The sequence below is a fragment of the Chiloscyllium punctatum genome, chromosome 41 (assembly GCF_047496795.1).
Source record: "Chiloscyllium punctatum isolate Juve2018m chromosome 41, sChiPun1.3, whole genome shotgun sequence".
Lineage (NCBI taxonomy): Eukaryota > Metazoa > Chordata > Chondrichthyes > Orectolobiformes > Hemiscylliidae > Chiloscyllium > Chiloscyllium punctatum.
This window is the reverse complement of record NC_092779.1, coordinates 58,390,358-58,410,818: the sequence shown is the minus strand read 5'-3', so window position 1 is coordinate 58,410,818 and position 20,461 is coordinate 58,390,358. Positions and strand designations below refer to the sequence as shown.

Sequence of the window (20,461 nt, the reverse complement as noted above, 5' to 3'; positions counted from 1 at the left end):
TATGATTTGGTCAAATAACCACGAGCTGCTTGACATTACTGCAATTTCGATTCTTGCTTTGCTAAATGATTTCACCCATTGCTTGAAACAGGGCAAGTTTCACGTTTACGCGGAACCTGAAGCACACCGGACTACAGGGAAAATGCACAAAGCCGTGTTCCACATCATACCGTGCAGCGTAATATCAGTCACTGTGTCTGTTTTGCAGAAAAAGAGTCCCAAACAATGTACTCCACCCTAAAACCGGAGGTCGCATTCCTATTCGAGAACGACAGATCGCATTGAGAGGATGCTCTGCCCTCGGAGCCAGTTCGAGATGCCACTTTCCTTGCCTTTTACCCTAACCGTGCAATTTGCTGCAGAGATGTTCACTCCTGGACATCAGCCACATGGATAGCAACTGAGTTGGAAACCTGTGTGGGAATCGACGAGAAGCGACTCAATAAATTTTGCTCAATTCCATGGTGCTTATTAGAAATGCATTTTCTGTTCACCTCAATCTAAAAGGCAGTTTCTCAACATAGTAACAAAGTCAAAAGATAATTACCTCACCCCACCCCCACTCCGGAAGAGGTGCTAACTGCCCTTGATTGCTTTTTGTTCTCGATGTGAAGAGCTCTCACGCCTCTGAGTCACCTTCACGTGTCTGGTTGCTGAGTGAGTCACAAAGAAGGAGTTTCTCCAGAGCTGCAACTGCCTGACTTCCCCACTCGACTTCGCCGTTTACATTTTCCTGCTCCTCAGTGATTTCAAGAAAACCAAATGGATGCGATGTCATTCTGTAACCTCTCTGTCGATTCCTCCGTTTCAGTTCCAACGTGGCTTAGGTCTCGGGGCGCACCTTAATACTAGCGACACCATGAAAGCACAGGTCCAGAGGTTCCTCTGAGAGTGTAATTTCTTTCATTGCTGTTGCTGATTGAAAGAGCCACTCAAGTGCGAACTGCTCCAAAACATGATTCAGGACCTCTGGTGCCAATTCTCGTACGTTGAATAACGACAGACAGCTTCCAAACGAGGCCTTTCAGAGACGCCTTTGGGGTACATTTAACAGACAGACAAGTTCAGGAATCCGTGGTGCTCTGTGACACCAGCGCATCAGCTTCTTCCCTGTCTTTGAACCGAGCCGCCTGCGCAAGGAATGCAAATGCGGTACTGCTTTTCGTAGAAGAATCAGAAGGGGGTAACTACACTCTCAAACAGAATTGCATATGATCAGAACCAGTTTGGATAAAAACTTTACAATTCTTTGCACAGTCATTCAATGGAATTGCATTACATTTCACTACGCGAGCAGATTTGTTCAAGCAACATCGGAGGCAGGTTTGCAGATGGGCAAGCAAGCAAGAAAGCACCGTTCTTGTCCATGTAAAAGGCTGCCGATGAAGAACAAAGCAGTTTCTGCCCAGTTTCGAACTGGGGACCTTTCGCGTGTGAGGCGAACGTGATGACCACTACACTACAGAAACAAGCCGCAGCCGCCCGTCCCGCAGCTCAGGCGCAACCAGCACTGAAGGTTGAAGCCATTCTTCGTTTCACCTTTCTGTTTCCAATAGCTCGTTGTTGTCCAGCGTAATTGACATCTTCAAAACATAAAAAAAAGACACGTGAAATTGATGATAAAATATAGACAAGGATGTGGTCAATGTTTGGACCGTAGGGCGAGGTCGACTAGGCTGGGACGACTTTCCCTGCAGCGTAACGACTGCGACATGATCTAATGGAAGGGTTGGAAACTGAGTATTTACGTGTTTTACCCAAGTTGGGGTGAGTTGAAAACTCGAGAGCATAGGTTTAAGGTGAGTGGGCGTAAATTGACAAAGGACCTGAGGCACATTTCCCACACAGAAGGTTGTGCGTGTATGGAATGAGCTCCCAGAGGAAGCGGAGGAGGCTCAGAAAATTGCATGAGTTTCTGGATAGGATGGGTTGAGAGGGTTTGGGGCCAAATACTGGGGAACCGGACTTGTTTATATTTGGCTATGTGCTGAGCATGGACGAGATACACCGAAGTATCTGTTTCCACGCGGTGTCCCCCAAAAACGTTGTGTTGCTTACACCTGCTTTAAAGGATTACTTTTTAGCGGAGCTTGCCGTCGCAGTCTGTGGCACAATCCTTTACTGTGTTCGATGCTCACGGGAAAGGTAGTATTGCGAAACACTGCAGAAAGGAACGACTTCCTTACTTTTGCCCCGACTGACCATACTCTGTGAAATTTTCCCAGATCCTCAGTTAAGGACTTTTGCAGCTGGAAGTTTCCTCAGAAACGCTGTTAACTCGTAAAGTATTGAGCGAATCGCAAAACAGAAAGCATTTAACACGGAACACAAACAAAGCTGGCATACCTAATGCATTTTCAGACACAGAGATGCATGAATGCTAAATGTGAGACAGTCCGAGGGCATGATTTATAAAGTAATCTCACAACTAACAACAGGACAATTCCAAACTACTCTTTCACACATGCTGCAGCCTTAGGGATCCACCACTTCCCAGACAATACTGAAAAGAGAGAAAGAAAGAACCTAATAAGAATGGGCCATAAAAAGTGAATTTCACCAATCACAGTCTCGATTAGATTACCTTTCCCTTCCGATGTCTCCAGGACGGAAACGAAGGAAATGGGAGAAATTCAACAACATATCACATCGAAATTCTTTGGAACGATTTTCCCATTGGCCGAAAAACCAAATAACGACGAGTCGAGTCACCCCAGGACTTTGTTTCACAACAGCGATGAAATACCGGTCTCCATTCGGTTCCAGTACAAGCTCAACTTGCCTGGAACAGCACAGCTGCTTGCGATTTTCTGCGCGGGAGGCGAACACGATCATGACAGACAGAGACACTTTGAAATATTCGGCACTATCCCACACCACAGTTAATTCCCCGGGAAGCAAAGCCATTTTACTTTTGTTTTCAACATCAATACAGTGGGGACAGAAACAGCATTTTAACAAAAAAGCTGCAGCGTTGGAGTTGATCTGCAGAAATGGCAGTGGTGGGATTCGAACCCACGCCCCTTTCGAGACTGGAACCTGGATCCAGCGCCTTAGACCGCTCGGCCACACTACCAGCCGGCCGCGCGCACCATTTTCTTACGTTTCCAACTGTGCTCTCCTGCATAACAACAGATGCCAAGTCACATGAAAATGGTGCCATGATCCCTCTCCGACTCGCACAGCTGCTGGGATGTGCCCGTCTACAATATCAATTTCGCAGCAGATAATGAGAGCCCATCAATCCAGACAAAAATCAATGGTAAGCTGAGTCTATCTTCTCAGACTCCTTTCAGCTCCAAATGTATCTGTGAGAATATATGTTCGGTTATGATTTGGTCAAATAACCACGAGCTGCTTGACATTACTGCAATTTCGATTCTTGCTTTGCTAAATGATTTCACCCATTGCTTGAAACAGGGCAAGTTTCACGTTTACGCGGAACATGAAGCACACCGGACTACAGGGAAAATGCACAAAGCCGTGTTCCACATCATACCGTGCAGCGTAATTTCAGTCACTGTGTCTGTTTTGCAGAAAAAGAGTCCCAAACAATGTACTCCACCCTAAAACCGGAGGTCGCATTCCTATTCGAGAACGACAGATCACATTGGGAGGATGCTCTGACCTCGGAGCCAGTTCTAGATGCCACTTTCCTTGCCTTTTACCCTAACCGTGCAATTTGCTGCAGAGATGTTCACTCCTGGACATCAGCCACATGGATAGCAACTGAGTTGGAAACCTGTGTGGGAATCGACGAGAAGCGACTCAATAAATTTTGCTCAATTCCATGGTGCTTATTAGAAATGCATTTTCTGTTTACCTCAATCTAAAAGGCAGTTTCTCAACATAGTAACAAAGTCAAAAGGTAATTACCTCACCCCACCCCCACTCCGGAAGAGGTGCTAACTGCCCTTGATTGCTTTTTGTTCTCGATGTGAAGAGCTCTCACGCCTCTGAGTCACCTTCACGTGTCTGGTTGCTGAGTGAGTCACAAAGAAGGAGTTTCTCCAGAGCTACAACTACCTGACTTCCCCACTCGACTTCGCCGTTTACATTTTCCTGCTCCTCAGTGATTTCAAGAAAACCAAATGGATGCGATGTCATTCTGTAACCTCTCTGTCGATTCCTCCGTTTCAGTTCCAACGTGGCTTAGGTCTCGGGGCGCACCTTAATACTAGCGACACCATGAAAGCACAGGTCCAGAGGTTCCTCTGAGAGTGTAATTTCTTTCATTGCTGTTGCTGATTGAAAGAGCCACTCAAGTGCGAACTGCTCCAAAACATGATTCAGGACCTCTGGTGCCAATTCTCGTACGTTGAATAACGACAGACAGCTTCCAAACGAGGCCTTTCAGAGACGCCTTTGGGGTACATTTAACAGACAGACAAGTTCAGGAATCCGTGGTGCGCTGTGACACCAGCGCATCAGCTTCTTCCCTGTCTTTGAACCGAGCCGCCTGCGCAAGGAATGCAAATGCGGTACTGCTTTTCGTAGAAGAATCAGAAGGGGGTAACTACACTCTCAAACAGAATTGCATATGATCAGAACCAGTTTGGATAAAAACTTTACAATTCTTTGCACAGTCATTCAATGGAATTGCATTACATTTCACTACGCGAGCAGATTTGTTCAAGCAACATCGGAGGCAGGTTTGCAGATGGGCAAGCAAGCAAGAAAGCACCGTTCTTGTCCATGTAAAAGGCTGCCGATGAAGAACAAAGCAGTTTCTGCCCAGTTTCGAACTGGGGACCTTTCGCGTGTGAGGCGAACGTGATGACCACTACACTACAGAAACAAGCCGCAGCCGCCCGTCCGGCAGCTCAGGCGCAACCAGCACTGAAAGTTGAAGCCATTCTTCGTTTCACCTTTCTGTTTCCAATAGCTCGTTGTTGTCCAGCGTAATTGACATCTTCAAAACATAAAAAAAAGACACGTGAAATTGATGATAAAATATAGACAAGGATGTGGTCAATGTTTGGACCGTAGGGCGAGGTCGACTAGGCTGGGACGACTTTCCCTGCAGCGTAACGACTGCGACATGATCTAATGGAAGGGTTGGAAACTGAGTATTTACGTGTTTTACCCAAGTTGGGGTGAGTTGAAAACTCGAGAGCATAGGTTTAAGGTGAGTGGGCGTAAATTGACAAAGGACCTGAGGCACATTTCCCACACAGAAGGTTGTGCGTGTATGGAATGAGCTCCCAGAGGAAGCGGAGGAGGCTCAGAAAATTGCATGAGTTTCTGGATAGGATGGGTTGAGAGGGTTTGGGGCCAAATACTGGGGAACCGGACTTGTTTATATTTGGCTATGTGCTGAGCATGGACGAGATACACCGAAGTATCTGTTTCCACGCGGTGTCCCCCAAAAACGTTGTGTTGCTTACACCTGCTTTAAAGGATTACTTTTTAGCGGAGCTTGCCGTCGCAGTCTGTGGCACAATCCTTTACTGTGTTCGATGCTCACGGGAAAGGTAGTATTGCGAAACACTGCAGAAAGGAACGACTTCCTTACTTTTGCTCCGACTGACCATACTCTGTGAAATTTTCCCAGATCCTCAGTTAAGGACTTTTGCAGCTGGAAGTTTCCTCAGAAACGCTGTTAACTCGTAAAGTATTGAGCGAATCGCAAAACAGAAAGCATTTAACACGGAACACAAACAAAGCTGGCATACCTAATGCATTTTCAGACACAGAGATGCATGAATGCTAAATGTGAGACAGTCCGAGGCATGATTTATAAAGTAATCTCACAACTAACAACAGGACAATTCCAAACTACTCTTTCACACATACTGCAGCCTTAGGGAACCACCACTTCCCAGACAATACTGAAAAGAAAGAAAGAAAGAACCTAATAAGAATGGGCCATAAAAAGTGAATTTCACCAATCACAGTCTCGATTAGATTACCTTTCCCTTCCGATGTCTCCAGGACGGAAACGAAGGAAATGGGAGAAATTCAACAACATATCACATCGAAATTCGTTGGAACGATTTTCCCATTGGCCGAAAAACCAAATAACGACGAGTCGAGTCACCCCAGGACTTTGTTTCACAACAGCGATGAAATACCGGTCTCCATTCGGTTCCAGTACAAGCTCAACTTGCCTGGAACAGCACAGCTGCTTGCGATTTTCTGCGCGGGAGGCGAACACGATCATGACAGACAGAGACACTTTGAAATATTCGGCACTATCCCACACCACAGTTAATTCCCCGGGAAGCAAAGCCATTTTACTTTTGTTTTCAACATCAATACAGTGGGGACAGAAACAGCATTTTAACAAAAAAGCTGCAGCGTTGGAGTTGATCTGCAGAAATGGCAGTGGTGGGATTCGAACCCACGCCCCTTTCGAGACTGGACCCTGCATCCAGCGCCTTAGACCGCTCGGCCACACTACCAGCCGGCCGCCCGCACCATTTTCTTGCGTTTCCAACTGTGCTCTCCTGCATAACAACAGATGCCAAGTCACATGAAAATGGTTCCATGATCCCTCTCCGACTCGCACAGCTGCTGGGATGTGCCCGTCTACAATATCAATTTCGCAGCAGATAATGAGAGCCCATCAATCCAGACAAAAATCAATGGTAAGCTGAGTCTATCTTCTCAGACTCCTTTCAGCTCCAAATGTATCTGTGAGAATATATGTTCGGTTATGATTTGGTCAAATAACCACGAGCTGCTTGACATTACTGCAATTTCGATTCTTGCTTTGCCAAATGATTTCACCCATTGCTTGAAACAGGGCAAGTTTCACGTTTACGCGGAACATGAAGCACACCGGACTACAGGGAAAATGCACAAAGCCGTGTTCCACATCATACCGTGCAGCGTAATATCAGTCACTGTGTCTGTTTTGCAGAAAAAGAGTCCCAAACAATGTACTCCACCCTAAAACCGGAGGTCGCATTCCTATTCGAGAACGACAGATCACATTGAGAGGATGCTCTGACCTCGGAGCCAGTTCGAGATGCCACTTTCCTTGCCTTTTACCCTAACCGTGCAATTTGCTGCAGAGATGTTCACTCCTGGACATCAGCCACATGGATAGCAACTGAGTTGGAAACCTGTGTGGGAATCGACGAGAAGCGACTCAATAAATTTTGCTCAATTCCATGGTGCTTATTAGAAATGCAGTTTCTGTTCACCTCAATCTAAAAGGCAGTTTCTCAACATAGTAACAAAGTCAAAAGGTAATTACCTCACCCCACCCCCACTCCGGAAGAGGTGCTAACTGCCCTTGATTGCTTTTTGTTCTCGATGTGAAGAGCTCTCACGCCTCTGAGTCACCTTCACGTGTCTGGTTGCTGAGTGAGTCACAAAGAAGGAGTTTCTCCAGAGCTGCAACTGCCTGACTTCCCCACTCGACTTCGCCGTTTACATTTTCCTGCTCCTCAGTGATTTCAAGAAAACCAAATGGATGCGATGTCATTCTGTAACCTCTCTGTCGATTCCTCCGTTTCAGTTCCAACGTGGCTTAGGTCTCGGGGCGCACCTTAATACTAGCGACACCATGAAAGCACAGGTCCAGAGGTACCTCTGAGAGTGTAATTTCTTTCATTGCTGTTGCTGATTGAATGAGCCACTAACGTGCAAACTGCTCCAAAACATGATTCAGGACCTCTGGTGCCAATTCTCGTACGTTGAATAACGACAGACAGCTTCCAAATGAGGTCTTTCATAGGCGACTTTGGGATACATTTGACAGACAGACTAGTTGAGGAATCCATAGTGCACTGTGACACCAGCGCATCAGCTTCTTCCCTGTCTTTGAACCGAGCCGCCTGCGCAAGGAATGCAAATGCGGTACTGCTTTTCGTGGAAGGATCAGAAGCGGGTAACTACACTCTCAAACAGAATTGCATATGATCAGAACCAGTTTGGATAAAAACTTTACAATTCTTTGCACAGTCATTAAATGGAATTGCATTACATTTCACTACGCGAGCAGATTTGTTCAAGCAACTTCGAAGGCAGGTTTGCAGATGGGAAAGCAAGCCCGAAAGCTCCGTTCTTGTCCATGTAAAAGGCTGCAGTTGAAGAACAAAGCAGTTTCTGCCCAGTTTCGAACTGGGGACTTTACGCGTGTGAGGCGAACGTGATGACCACTACACTACAGAAACAAGCCGCAGCCGCCCGTCCGGCAGCTCAGGGGCATCCAGCACTGAAAGTTGAAGCCATTCTTCGTTTCACCTTTCTGTTTCCAATAGCTCGTTGTTGTCCAGAGTAATTGACATCTTCAAAACATAAAAAAAAGACACGTGAAATTGATGATAAAATATAGACAAGGATGTGGTCAATGTTTGGACCGTAGGGCGAGGTCGACTAGGCTGAGACGACTTTCCCTGCAGCGTAACGGCTGCAACATGATCTAATGGAAGGTTTGGAAACTGAGTATTTACGTGTTTTACCCAAGTTGGGGTGAGTTGAAAACTCGAGAGCATAGGTTTAAGCTGAGTGGGCTGAAATTGACAAAGGACCTGAGGCACATTTCCCACACAGAAGGTTGTGCGTGTATGGAATGAGCTACCAGAGGAAGCGGAGGAGGCTCAGAAAATTGCATGAGTTTCTGGATAGGATGGGTTGGAGGGTTTGGGGCCAAATACTGGGGAACCGGACTTGTTTATATTTGGCTATGTGCTGAACATGGACGAGATACACCGAAGTATCTGTTTCCACGCGGTGTCCCCAAATAACGTTGTGTTGCTTACACCTGCTTTAAAGGATTACTTTTTAGCGGAGCTTGCCGTCGCAGTCTGTGGCACAATCCTTTACTGTGTTCGATGCTCACGGGAAAGGTAGTATTGCGAAACACTGCAGAAAGGAACGACTTCCTTACTTTTGTTCCGACTGACCATACTCTGTGAAATTTTCCCAGATCCTCAGTTAAGGAATTTTGCAGCTGGAAGTTTCCTCAGAAACGCTGTTCACTCGTAAAGTATTGAGCGAATCGCAAAACAGAAAGCATTTAACACGGAACACAAACAAAGCTGGCATTCCTAATGCATTTTCAGACACAGAGATGCATGAATGCTAAATGTGAGACCGTCCGAGGGCATGATTTATAAAGTAATCTCACAACTAACAACAGGACAATTCCAAACTACTCTTTCAAACATACTGCATCCTTAGGGAACCACCACTTCCCAGACAATACTGAAAAGAGAGAAAGAAAGAAACTAATAAGAATGGGCCATAAAAAGTGAATTTCACCAATCACAGTCTCGATTAGATTACCTTTCCCTTCCGATGTCTCCAGGACGGAAACGAAGGAAATGGGAGAAATTCAACAACATATCACATCGAAATTCGTTGGAACGATTTTCCCATTGGCCAAAAAACCAAATAACGACGAGTCGAGTCACCCGAGGACTTTGTTTCACAACAGCGATGAAATAACGGTCTCCATTCGGTTCCAGTACAAGCTCAACTTGCCTGGAACAGCACAGCTGCTTGCGATTTTCTGCGCGGGAGGCGAACACGATCATGACAGACAGAGACACTTTGAAATATTCGGTACTATCCCACACCACAGTTAATTCCCCGGGAAGCAAAGCCATTTTACTTTTGTTTTCAACATCAATACAGTGGGGACAGAAACAGCATTTTAACAAAAAAGCTGCAGCGTTGGAGTTGATCTGCAGAAATGGCAGTGGTGGGATTCGAACCCACGTCCCTTTGGAGACTGGAACTTGGATCCAGCGCCTTAGACCGCTCGGCCACACTACCATCGGGCCGCGCGCACCATTTTCTTGCATTTCCAACTGTGCTCTCCTGCATAACAACAGATGCCAAGTCACATGAAAATGGTTCCATGATCCCTCTCCGACTCGCACAGCTGCTGGGATGTGCCCGTCTACAATATCAATTTCGCAGCAGATAATGAGAGCCCATCAATCCAGACAAAAATCAATGGTAAGCTGAGTCTATCTTTTCAGTCTCTTTTCAGCTCCAAATGTATCTGTGAGAATTAACCATTCAACCAGAAAGACACTAGTATACCTGCACCATGGGAAACACTATGAAAACGGGATTGTTGTCAAGGAGTTCATTCTCGATCATGGATTGTAATCGATTTGCATTGTCATGTCGGTTCCAGCACCGTGGGGAAATAGTGAGAATATGATGAATGTAATGTATTTTCCTGTATGAAACAGTAAAAAGTGCAGAACAATTTAAAAGGATGTTGCCAGCGCTTAGGGGTCTGTGTTATAGGGAGAGGTTGTACAAGTGAGGATTTTACGTTTAGTGCAGAGGAAACTGAGTGGGTTATTTTCTAGAAGTGTATAAGACCATGAGGGTCATGGATAAGGTGAATGCACTCATCCTTTTCCCAGGAACTCAAGGATTGGACGGCTTGATTAGATCAGTTTAAGGTTAGAGGAGAAAGAATAAAAGGGAAGCTGAGGGGCAACTGTTTTAGACAGAGGGTGGTATGTATATGGAATGACCTGCCAGTGGAAGTGGGTCAGGCAGGAACACTCACAACAGGGAAAAGGCATTTGGACAAATACATGGATAGGAAAGGGTCAGAAGCATATGGGCAAGTGCAGGGAAATGGGGTTCGTGTGGATAGACATTCTGGTCGGCATGGGCCAGTTTGGGCCAAAGGGCCTATCTCTGCTGTAAGATTCTACAATTCTAAGTGCATTTCCTATTTCTCCCACTAACTCTGGTATCCTGGGATGTATTCCATCAGGGCAATGAGACTTGTGTACCTTTCGCTCCATTAACTTGCCCAGCTCTAACTCTTTCACGATAATTGTTATTATCTAGGTCCTCACCTTCCTCAGTCTCCTTATCAATTACTGCCCTGTTCTTCGTATCCTCCACTGTGAAGGCTGACTGCTGTGTACTCATATTCCTGAACCCTGCTGGATAGGAATAACTCGGCACAGAACTGTGAGAGGTCTTCTTTGAATCTTCATTTATGAGACATGGCAGATACCTGGATCGTGTACATACAAAATACCTCCAGACAGCATCAGGTAACTCCCTGCCTGTCGGATGTACAGCTCCCATTCGTATACCGTTGTGGTTTGGGACTTTGAATAGAGACTGTCTCTCAGTATTATCTCCATGGCAACGGCAGTTAGAAAGTCTAGTTCAGTTCAGCACTTTGTGGTTAAACCACATACCCTTCCCCCACACCCCTGTGACTCCCTCAAGTATCTGACAGGCGCTTCAGTTTCAGTGGGGTATCTCTCAGGATTCTGATGTCGAGGAGCCGCTGGTGGGGTGGACAAAGTTAAAAACCACACATCACCAAGTTGCAATCCAACAGGATTATTTTGAGGTACAAGCCTTTGGAGTGTGCTGTGATTTTTAACTTGATCAAGATTATCCTGGCGGATAGGATCAAGGATAACCCCAAGGCATTCTATGCGTATGTGAGAAACCTGAGAATGACGAGAACGAGGGTAGGTCCGATCAAGGACAGTGGTGGGAGACTGTGTATTGAGTCGGAAGAGATAGGAGAGGTCTTGAACAAGTACTTCTCTTCAGTATTTACGAACGAGAGGGACCGTATTGTTGAAGAGGAGAGTGTGAAACGGACTGATAAGCTAGAAGAGATACCTGTTAGGAAGGAAGATGTGTTGGACATTTTGAACAACTTGAGGATAGACAAGTCCCCCGGGCCTGACGGGATATATCCGAGGATTATGTGGGAAGCAAGAGAGGAAATTGCAGTACCGTTGGCAATGATCTTCTCGTCTTCACTGGCAACTGGGGTGGTACCAGGGGACTGGAGAGTAGCGAATGTTGTACCCCTGTTCAAAAAAGGGAATAGGGATAACCCCGGGAATTACAGGCCAGTTAGTCTTACTTCTGTGGTAGGCAAAGTAATGGAAAGGGTACTGAGGGATAGGATTTACGAGTATCTGGAAAGACACTGCTTGATTCGGGACAGCCAGCACGGATTTGTGAAGGGTAGGTCTTGCCTTACAAGTCTTATTGAATTCTTCGAGGAGGTGACCAAGCATGTGGATGAGGGTAGAGCAGTGGATGTAGTGTACATGGATTTTAGTAAGGCATTTGATAAGGTTCCCCATGGTAGGCTTATGCGGAAAGTCAGGAGGCATGGGATAGAGGGAAATTTGGCCAATTGGATAGAAAACTGGCTAACCGGTCGAAGTCAGAGAGTGGTGGTAGATGGTAAATATTCAGCATGGAGTCCAGTTACAAGTGGAGTTCCGCAGGGATCAGTTCTGGGTCCTCTGCTGTTTGTAATTTTTATTAATGACTTAGATGAGGGAGTCGAAGGGTGGGTCAGTAAATTTGCAGATGATACAAAGATAGGTGGAGTTGTGGACAGTGAGGAGGGCTGTTGTCGGCTGCAGAGGGACTTAGATATGATGCAGAGCTGGGCTGAGGAGTGGCAGATGGAGTTCAACCCTGCCAAGTGTGAGGTTGTCCATTTTGGATGAACAAATAAGAATGCGGAATACAGGGTTAATGGTAGGGTTCTTGGTCAGGTGGAGGAACAGAGGGATCTTGGGGTCTATGTACATAGATCTTTGAAGGTTGCCACTCAGGTGGATAGAGTTTGTAAGAAGGCCCATGGAGTATTATCGTTCATTAGCAGAGGGATTGAATTCAAGAGTCGTGAGGTGATGTTGCAGCTGTACAGGACTTTGGTTAGGCCACATTTGGAGTACTGTGTGCAGTTATGGTCGCCTCACTTTAGGAAAGATGTGGAAGCTTTGGAGAGGGTGCATAGAAGATTTACCAGGATGTTGCCTGGAATGGAGAGTAGGTCGTACGAGGATAGGTTGAGAGTTCTCGGCCTTTTCTCGTTGGAACGGCGAAGGATGAGGGGTGACTTGATAGAGGTTTATAAGATGATCAGGGGAATATATAGAGTAGACAGTCAGAAACTTTTCCCCCGGGTACAACAGAGTGTTACAAGGGGACATAAATTTAAGGTGAAGGGTGGAAGGTATAGGGGAGATGTCAGGGGTGGGTTCTTTACCCAGAGAGTGGTGGGGGCATGGAATGCACTGCCCGTGGGAGTGGTAGAGTCAGATTCATTTGCGACCTTTAAGCGGCATTTGGATATGTCCATGGATGGGTGCTTAATCTAGGATAGAAGTTCGGCACAACATCGTGGGCCGAAGGGCCTGTTCTGTGCTGTATTGTTCTATGTTCTATGTTCTAAGATTATCTCAATGGTAACAGTTAAGTACTTCAGCAATTACAGAGGCCATATATTCCCCACACAATATGTTCCCCTCAGCAGGGTAAACTGCTATTCCAGCCCAAGGGACAGGTATTAATCACTTTTCTCCGCCAATTCCATCTCGCTTTCTGTTGATCTTTAAAGTTTTTCTAATCTCCTTGGTCTTTGCCAATATTTATGTATTTTATTTCATTTTGATAGACTACCTTATTTCCTGAGCCACCCTTGCCAGATGACTCCTCTTCCTACAGTCCTTCCTTTTCCCTGCTATATACTTTTGCTGAGCACTTCGAAAAATGGCTTTGATATTCCTGCACTGTCCGCCAACTTTCCCACCATAAAGTCTTTGTTTCCAGTCCACATTAGCCAACTCCTGCCTCATCCTATTGTAGTCTCCTTTTGTTTAAGCACTGGATCTTGGGAGTGGATCTAATCTTCCAGCTTTCCATCTGCGTTCTAAGTTCAACCAGACTTCTCAGAATTCTTTTATCAGATTAAGAGGGGAGGGGATGTTTCCTGGGTGTTTTGGTTTTCATTGTCAGAGACCTTGGCTGTGTAATAAAGTACAGGATAGGTAATCACAACAGAGTATTCTGGACGGTGTGAATGTACCACACAGTCTAAAACCATAAATCACTCTCTCCCCTGAGTTTAAAATTGCAAAATCATTATCTCCTACACACTTCCTCACTATCTAAGCTTGGTATGCTAATGCACTTGACTATCTGTCATTTTCCGAAAATCTCCTTTGGTGAAGTTGGTGATTTTTGGATTCAGCTTTCCAGTTATTACCGTTAGAAGATAAGCGCTGGGCACTGGAGAACCAGCCCCACCATTTAATACGGTGATGATTGAGCTCACATCGGTCTCAGCTGGATTTTCCAGCCTGCTCTCTCACCCTTCATCTCATTGCAAATTAAACATCTGTATCTCTTCATTAAATTGGCTCATTGTCCTGGCATCCACCGCATTTTGAATAGGGAATTCCACAGATTGAGATAAGTACCTTCTTCCTCATGAGAAGAGAATAGAGCCCCTGTTGTGGTTCTGTTGTGGAGCTGGGAATTTGTCTTGCAAACGTTTCGTCTAGTTGACATCCTCAGTGTTTGGGAACCTCCTGTGACGCGCTTCTGTGCTGTTTCTTCCGGCATTTATCGTGGCCTGTCTCTGCCGCTTCCGGTTGTCAGTTCGAATGGCCGGTATATTGCAGTGATCACAGTGTGTCTGAGTTTTGCGTTTATTTTGGGTGAGGGTAGTCTGTGTCTGAGACGAGCGCTTAACACCCAGACAACGGGAATGGTATCAGATAGCGAAGTTAGGACGGGCTGAAGTGAAGTGGAAAATTCTGTCAGAAGGTGGGTCAATACAAATGCATCACATCACCCAGACTGTAAAAGATTCGCAGAAGGAGCAAAGCAACTTCAATGCAGGCACAATAACAGGTAAATTAGAAAGAAGACAATTGAACACACTGAGATGGAGTGGAATTATTTATGAGAAAGGATTAAATTTAGAAGCTATTTTACATACAGACTGTCGTCACATTGGAAAAAGGAATTTCCTGCAAAGTAACGGTGATATTTGCCTGCGACATCACAATTGCGAGAGACACTGACATATTATCTTCTGCAACAGCGTGGCCTAGTGAAAGCATGATCGGCCCATCAATCAGAATTCAATACTTCAAAGTTCTCCTATGCGCTATACAACCTATTTGCTGCTCCTCTAGTCAGATCCTAATCGCTTCACAGTGTATCTTTCACTGCTTCCTGCCTCACGTAAATACTTGAAACATGATCCAATCCCCAGTGTTTCCGCTTTAACCCATATTTTGTAACTCCCGAGCTGACACAGGTACGAGTGACCAATTGGCCTTTTCGAGCGCTCTCACTCTGTATGATCTGAATGATAAAATGTACTGCATCTGATCCGCAGGAGACACTGCAGAAATTAACCCATCCCAGCGGACTGAGCTGCCTCCATTGATCGAGCTGTTTCCATTGGTATAGTATCACACAGTAACAGCCAACGTCTTTTGATGTCATCCGCGAAGGTACTTGCAACAAAAAAGCGGAAGACGGCTGGAAACAGCTGTCGTCAGTGCGATATACAGAAGCCCAGCGGGATCCTAGCTAGATTACTGTGTGCAGTTCTGCAATTCAGACTACTTTATCTTTTATGATTTTTAACCCATGAGAAGTTTGTTACCACCTTCGATGACAGCCATAATGCTCTGACCACTTTGACGGAGCCAGTACAAGTCAGTTCTAATAGTTATCAATAGATTGAATCTAAACAGGATGCCCCACAACAGGAAGTGCTCTGACACTCAATGCCGGTAAGCCAAGGTAATTTTCCTAAAACCACTCCCGTCTGGTAATACCATTGAAGATATTTTATACAGTAACCTTTCATTCTCAATTGCCAGTTCCAGTCCATGAAGCAGCCAGTAACATGCAGCAGTGAATTTAAATCTAACAGCAGCATTGCCCTGGCAGGAGAGATTAAGGAGCTTGAAGCTGTCTTCTCTGGAGTATCTAAACATGAAACACTTCAAAGGAACAAAAATCTTCAAGAGCTCGAGAGGATAGATACAGGAAGGATGTGCTCCTAGGCTGGTGTGCCTGGAATAAAATAAACGCGAACTACAGTATCTTTACCCAGCATCCCCTTTAGCTGCGTAACTGTTTAAGATTTATTTGCTGCTCTAATTAGACTCCCAGTTTTAACTGCTGTCATGTTGATGACTATGCAAATGTATAAAATTTAATTTAATCTATCCCAAAACCTCTCTGTACCTGTGTCTCACTTGTGCTCACTGAGACCCTCATTCAATCTGACCTCTTTACAAACCCTGCCCGGATATTTCCTCATAAGGCTCAGAATGAAATATTCACAGAATTGTTACTGTGCAAAAGGAGGCTGATTGGCTCATCAGCTCTCCAAAGGATCACCTCACTGAATGCCAGTCTTCTGCCTTTACCCCATAAACCTTCCCATTCATCCTCTTCCAATAACACCGGCGAGTTCACAAGTAACCACAGCGATTGGATTTGTTTTGTTTGTTCGTGGGATCATGGCATCACGTGCTGGGGCAGCATTTATCATCCATTCTAACTGCCCAAGAGATGGTTCAGAGTCAACCACGTTATTCAATGTCTCGATTCACTTGTAGGCTGGACCAGGTCAGAATTAACAGTTTCTCAGACCCAATGACATGAAGAGTTGATTTCTGGCCTATTATCTTATTTCTGAAATGATAATGAATAATTTTTGCAGTTGAATTAAAAGTGAAAGACCAAAATGTGTTTTATTCTGATTGAGCACATCCTCCTATTTTCTAAATTGTTATTGACTGTCTCATTCCACTCGCACCAGAACCTATTCCAGAGAGTGTTGCAGAATGGTCAGCTGCAGGTGATCACTTGACCGGTCGCTGGACCCAAAGGTTCACTCTCCACAGATGCTACCAGATCTGATTTTTTCCAGCAGTTTCTGGTATTGTTCCTGATTTCCCAGCATTTGCAGATGTTTAGTTTTTGAATATTGATCTTGTCTGGTGCAGAGTAGTTAATTGATGTGTTTGAATGGTTTTGAAAATTCCAACTTAGGCCACAAATCAGCCATGATCTATTGAATGGCAGAGCAGGGTTGAAGGGCTGAATGACTTCCTCCTATTTCAGTGAAAGTTATCCATCTGCAGCTTGTGGTAACATTTCCCCTCACTGCTCCCTTCACCTCCATGTCTAACACACTGTTACCGACTGAACAAACCTCCTGTGTTTGAACTAAACCTGTTCATGTTCAGTGGTTCCTTCTACTGCCACCCGGGTTTAACTCTCATCATGGGATGCTGTCTCGTATTACTGCGGGAATGCCCATAAGGACTAATCCTGGAGCATGTATCCCCTGGGATCCAAAAATACTGTTTATTTCCTTCTTCCTATTTCATTCTGGCATTGAACTCTCGGTTTCAATCCATTCTCCTGTCATGCTCTTCAACATGCCCATGTGGGTGGACTCGAGGCAGCTGGCACCTGAGATTGTGGGAGGAGGCAGATTCAATCAGGGATTTGGGAAAACACTCAGACAATGACATATCCGTCTGATTGTTGACTCAGACAGATAGGCAGTAAGAAAGATGCACATTTAGATCGTACCTTTGATGACCTGGAGCAATGAAACATGCTTCAAACGCAATGATTCCAACCTCAAATCTCTTAAAACACAGATACAAAGCTTTCTACTTGTACCAGGTTGTCTCTCAGCCTCCTGTTTTCTTAAGAAAAGATTTTTAAGCTGTTATGCCTTTCCTGGTGATTATACCCACTGTTTCTCTGTCAGATTTATGACTGAACCTTTATTTTCCTGTTGTGAGTGATGCTCGTACCAGAAACAGTTCCTGACTTGTGAGGGGGTTCGGTTGGAGTATTTATATTTACATAAATTCCCACCCTCACACACAGTGTGAATTTGATGTAAAACAGAAGGAAAGGATTGATTGAGTACCCACAAAAACACAAAAGGCAGCATGTGTACCTGAGTTGAATGAACCTGGACTTAGGAAAATGTGACAACAATCACAACTAGTTAGAATTACAGAATCCCTTAGGCGCACAAAGAGACTATTTGGTCCATCCAGTATGCAATGACTTGCTGTCCTACCCTACCTTCATAACCCCACATTTAGCCTGGCTAACTCAACCCACCTAACCTACACACTATTGGCCATGTTAGCATGGCCAATCCATCAAACCTGCACATCTGTGGGAGGGTCACATATTATGTCTAAGTGCTCAGGATTGTGGGATGAAGGCTCAGAAATACTTGACTTTGACGCAAATCCTCTTTTTTTTCAAAATAAAATCTGGGGGAAACTGCAGCCAGAAAAATTTCCGATTATCTCATGAGGAATAGAATTCAAAACTCGTGCCACTGACCCAGGGGGCGCAGTGAAGTCACAGAGGTCTGGGAACAATCAGAACTGAAACAAGATGTGAGCAAGGTGGGAGGGAGACAAGGACAAAAAGACACTCTGTCACACGGGGGAAGACAGGAGAGATTAAATTACAGAAATGGTAGTCCCTCAAGACCATGGGGAATGGAGTTAGAGCTGGGAAAGAAACCAGGAAACAAGGTGAGCAGCTGTCAAAGAAATACATTGAAAAAGCAGATTATAACAACATTGAGGGCAGAGTACACAGTCTGAAATTGTTGCTCTCATTGGTGAGTACAGAACGCTGTAAAGCCTGGGTCATTCTATTTCAGCCAACATATGCAGGATAGGCCAAGTGGCCTCTATCTATGCTGTAACTTTCTGATAAATTTATTCTGACATTTGGAATTCAGGTCGAATGATGTTCATAAATTCTCAAATTGGACTTGAGTTTAATATTCTGGAGAAATGTTAAATAAATCACAATGATCCCATTCTGCAGACTTTAGTCCACAGCCCTTAATGTTCCAGCATCGCAGTTACATCCATGTCCTTTTATTCTAATGTGATGCTGGTTACTGCCTCTGCCACCCCATCAATGATTTCCTGCTCCCCACCATCTCTGAGTGAAATGAATTCTCCTCTCCCCTTCTTTCTGGGAATTTGTTTCAATCTAAATCGTCCAGTTTCTGACCTCTCAGTTAATGCATAGCTCCTTCCTAGACACTCGATCTGGATTCCTCAGCATTTTATCACTTCAATTAAATCTCAGGTCATCCTCCTCGGAAATCATCCCCAGCCTATCCAACCTTTCCTCAGAGCAGGAATTTTCCAATTGTAGAAACATTCTGATCAATCTCCTCTGTATCCTCTCTGGTGTGATCACATTAACCCTGGAATAAGGGGATCAGAAGTGTGTGCAGTACATTAACTGCAGTCAAATGAGTGTTGCTGATATTTCCCATGTCACCTCCGTGTTCTTGTGGTTGTCGATCACACAAGACGTGTCCTGGTTTCCCACTTGGAACTGGATTTGCACTCCATGGGGCTGGGATTCCCTACCATGTGTTTATTTGTTAACACATCCTAAATTAACTTCAGATTAAAAGAACATTATCAGCTACCTACCAATCAACTGCTTCCATTATACTCAAGTCACCTTACTTTTTAAAATCTCTTTAAAAATATTACTATCTAAACACAATAGGCTTTAAGTTGCTGACCAAGTATTCAGATGTCTCCATCGTGACAATTACTTGAAGATTATCTTTACCTTCAGCTACATTTGGTGAATTGAACACTGATTGTAAATATATGAATATCAAACGGACTTGAGTTTTACGATAATTAATCCAGTCTGACATTCTTGTTGGTTAATATCTTGAAGAGAACTGTCCTCAGAACTCCAGCTGTGCTCTGACTTCCTTCACAACTGGATTTGGTTGGACTGCAAATCTTAGATCTGTTCTGTTGTTTCCCGGATTGCTTCACTCTGTCTATCACTTGCTGCTTATGCTGTTAGGCACACAAATAGTCCTCTTTGGGAACTTCATCAGGTTAACACCTCATTTTTAGGTATTCATGCTGCTTTTACTGATATGCCCTCTTGAATTCTCACAGTTGAATGAGGACTGATACTCTGGTTTGATGGTAAGAGGCAAGTTGGGTAATATACGGGGCCCTGATTGTATATGATTTGTTCGAGTACAATTCTACTGCAGTTCTTGGAAGGAATGAGCTAAACTCTTACACTGTTGGCCCCATATAATACATGCAGTATCATGAACACTGATAGGCCAAGTCATGAAATACAAGAAACACTGTACAATGATGCAGGACCACAACTGCAGCAAGGGGAGTGTAAGATCCAACCTGACATAGGAGCTGGGGAAGAAGCAGCTGATCAGATTATCTCATTCATAGTCACAAAGAGACTGTGAGATTATTGTATTGCTGGAGGTGAGGATGAAGGAGGTTGGGGAGATGGAGAGCCCTTCAAAAGAAACTAATGTGCCTGTGAGTTGTGAGATAGAATTGATTGCCATGCATTTAGCAGAAAGCTAATTGAAACTGTTTTTACCCCCAAAAGATAACAAGACTGATGATGCTTCCAATCATCATCAGAAACAAACCCCAGAATACATGGTTCGGAGATGGATGTCAATAGCCAATCAACATCCAACTCCTGCAATCATTGAGCAAACATATGTGTGATTACCCAGTTCTGATGAACCAGAAAATCACTGTTCACTCTGTGCAGATGGACAGCGATGTGGGGAAGTATTGGTCTCGTGGTATTGTCGTGAGGCAGTTAATCTAAAACCCCAGATCGTGTTCTGGAG

At 44.7% G+C, this 20,461-nt stretch overlaps 4 non-coding genes across 4 annotated transcripts; all 4 read right to left on the bottom strand.

Annotated features, from left to right (window-relative positions):
* Positions 1-1,396: 1,396 nt before the first annotated feature.
* trnav-cac (transfer RNA valine (anticodon CAC)) lies at positions 1,397-1,469 on the bottom strand. The gene has a single exon. It is a non-coding gene; the product is annotated as a tRNA-Val (tRNA).
* Positions 1,470-2,994: 1,525 nt separating this feature from the next.
* trnal-cag (transfer RNA leucine (anticodon CAG)) lies at positions 2,995-3,076 on the bottom strand. Its single transcript has one exon. It is a non-coding gene; the product is annotated as a tRNA-Leu (tRNA).
* Positions 3,077-4,725: 1,649 nt separating this feature from the next.
* Positions 4,726-4,798, bottom strand: trnav-cac (transfer RNA valine (anticodon CAC)). The gene has a single exon. It is a non-coding gene; the product is annotated as a tRNA-Val (tRNA).
* Positions 4,799-9,650: 4,852 nt separating this feature from the next.
* trnal-caa (transfer RNA leucine (anticodon CAA)) lies at positions 9,651-9,732 on the bottom strand. Its single transcript has one exon. It is a non-coding gene; the product is annotated as a tRNA-Leu (tRNA).
* Positions 9,733-20,461: the final 10,729 nt, after the last annotated feature.